Source organism: Sciurus carolinensis, chromosome 2 (assembly GCF_902686445.1).
Source record: "Sciurus carolinensis chromosome 2, mSciCar1.2, whole genome shotgun sequence".
Taxonomy (NCBI): Eukaryota; Metazoa; Chordata; class Mammalia; order Rodentia; family Sciuridae; genus Sciurus; species Sciurus carolinensis.
The window spans coordinates 157086265-157089515 of NC_062214.1; positions in this window are offsets into that span (position 1 = coordinate 157086265).

A 3251-nucleotide genomic window follows, 5' to 3' on the forward strand; every position below is an offset into this window, starting at 1 on the left:
TTCTGGCATGCGATCATAAATGTTTAGTATTCTACATAAAGTTGAGGCTTGCTTTCTTCTCTTTATTTTATTTTATTATGTGTTCATACCATTTACATTTATTGTGATAGCATGTGTGCTTGGGCTTATGTCAGCCTTTGGTAGACATTTTATGAGTTTAGTGCTTTCTTTGTTACTGTCTTTGTAATAGTTGAGACTATTTATCTAGAAGTCTAAATATTTAAATATGAGAACTGTCCTGTAAGGCTGTGCTATCATGATTTCCGAATCTAGATGGTGTAGGCAAGATAGAAAGGTAATGGTGACTGAGAAATAGTTTCTAGAAGTTGTTTCATGTTGCAAAAAATTTCATCAATTTCATGAAAAAGACGGTGATTTGTGACAGCCCAGGAAATGCTCTGCATGTACACATTGAGAGCAGTCAGAGAAGGGAAAGATCAGCAAGGGACTCTTTACCAGAGAGCTCCTCCTTCCCTCCCTCCTTCCTTTCTTCCTTCTCACTTTCTCTCTGCTTCCCCAACCTTCCTTCTAATACAACTGTGTCTAAAAGGGCTCTATTTGCCACATATGTAATTATGCTGAGCTTATCCACCAGGTCCTTGCTGGCCTCCACTCACTCTCTCCACCCCTGCTGGCTCCCACAGACCTTCACTGCGTCACAGAGTCCACGCAGTTACATCCCTTGAAGGGAAGGTGCTCCTTTTCTCTTCATTACACCCTGTAGGCTGAATGTTTGTGTCCCCCCAAAATGATGGATTGAAACCTCATCACTGAGATGACGATACTTGGAGATGGGGCCTTTGGAAGGTGTTGGATCATGAGGGTGGAGCTGTCCTGAATGGAATTAGTGTCTTTAGAAAAAAGACCCCAGAGAGCTCCCTCGTGCCTTCTGCCACGGAGGACACAGTGAAAAGACCGTCATCTAAAACCCAGGAAACCAACCTCACTAGACTCTGAATCTATTGGTGCCTTAATCTTAGACTTCTAATTTTTAGAACTGGGGGAAATAAAATTCTGTTGCTTATGAACCACTCAGTTTATGGTATTTTGTCATAGCAGCCTGAAAGTGCTAAGACACTGTCCTCCATTAATAAGCACCCAAATACTTCCCCAAAGCACACACACCATAAATAGTACTGTGTTAGGATGAGTTTCTAGTACCAATTACATAGGGGCCTGAAATAAGCAAAGCTGATGATCCTAGCCCTGGGACAGAGTCTGATCGCCTTAGCTCCTCTGGTGTGCGGGGTGAGGGGTGAGTTTCCTGCTACCCGTCCTTCTTTTTTTGCAACATAGCCTAGTTATAGCCACTCCAGTTTATCAGATATGTCGTAACTACTTTGAACCTCTTAGGGGGGAAAAGGCTGGTCAGAATCCGGTTCCTTTTCACCTATGCATTACTCTAACTTTGCATTTATTTAGGCTAACCAGATTCCTTAGGCCGCAACTATGACCCAAATTCTCATAAAAATGTTGGAGGATCAATAAATACCTAACTCCATGCATTAACTGTATGCTCAAGATCCTTCTGCATTTCCTATTTATACCTGGCATGCCCAAAGTTATATGTTCAAGAAGGATGTGGGTTAAAATGTTCTTCACTCTTGCACACTCCTAGCCCTGTGGACTTCAGCAGCCACTGGCAATTGCCCACCTAGCTACAACGCCAGCCTATGGTGTGATGCAATCTCTCAGCGCCCTCTTCAATTAAGCAAGTGCTAGGCCTGCTGGTGCCCGTATTTTAGCCCCCTCTCTCCTTCCAAGGCTTAGGAAGCCAAACTCACACGTGCATAAAGAAAACAAAAAAAATATGTATTGAGTTCTACTTTACTACATCCTAGGTATTATTTGAGGTACTGGCCATTTTACTGTGAACAAGAAATTCATTTCAGTCTTCACAGAGCTTTCAGTACAGAGAATGTTCCAGGCTAGCGTTTGCACTTTTATGGTCTGTATGTGAATTCAAAGGCAGACACTTTGACTTCTTCCTTTCCAATTGAGATGCCCTTCCTTTATTTATTTCTCTTGCTTAATTGCTCTGGTAAGGACTTCCAGAGCTCTGTTATAAGGTGGTGGAAGTATTCCTTCTTTTCTTGCTCCAGATCTTGGAGAGCTTTCAGGTTTTCCCTGTTCAGTACGATGCGAGCAGCAGGTTTGTCATAACTGGCCTTCACTGTGTTGAGGTGTGTTCCTCCCACACTTAATTTGTTGAGAATTTTTAACATGAAGGGATGTTGAATTTTGTCAAATAAGTTCTGGTGCATGACTCTAGCTAATAATAATGTATATTTTAAGATAGCTAGAGAAGAGGGTACGAGTGTGTGTGTGTGTGTGTGTGTGTGTGTGTGTGTGTATGTGAGTGGAACCCAGGGCATCACACATGCTAAGCAAGTGCTCTGTCACTGAGTTACATCCCCAGTCTAAAAATAGGATCTTCAAAGCTATCACCATTAAGAAATGATGACTAGGATGATGGATATGCTAATGATCCTGATTTGATCATAAATTAAAGCATTATACTGTACACTAAAAATATGTCCAATTTTTATTTGCAATTTATAAATCAAATAGAAACAGAAACAAAACAAAAAAGGAAAGACTTTGGACAAAAGTAGGAAAAGAAGTGGTGCCCGGTCAGATAGCAGGGACCTAGATCTTGCTGTAAGAATCCATCCTTGTTCTTCCACCCTCCGCCTTCCTGCTTCAAAAAATTGGATTTAAAGTGTACTTTCTGAAGTTAATCATATGAGAGCTCTGGCCATGCTTCCTGGTTCTGCAGGTCAAGCTAAATATTTGCCTCACCCTGAGGTTTCATTTCAACACTCGGCAGGTCCATTTGCAACCTGGGTTTTGAATCAAATTAGTTGCATAATAACTCTTAATTTTTATATACTGTGGCACCTGTCTTTGAATGTTTTCCAGCCATTATCTTATTAACCCTCACCTTAGGGAGCACTGGGGTGGCATGCAAACATTATTTTTATTTTATAGAAGGGGACATGTCAGCACAGGAAGTGAAGGGGCTCGAATGAAATATACACAAAATCAGATGAAACTGGGAACAGAAAAAGGTTCACAAAGAGGCTTTAGCTACTCTGGCATAAATATCTGCTTCCTTCTATCAGAAAGAATGGAGTGGGCTTGGTGGGGTACCAAAGATTTGATTTCCAAAAAGAATGGGCGAATTTGTGTTGGGAGGAAAGTTGATTCAAGTTGGAAGTCAAGGAGAATCATCCATAGTGATAGAGAGC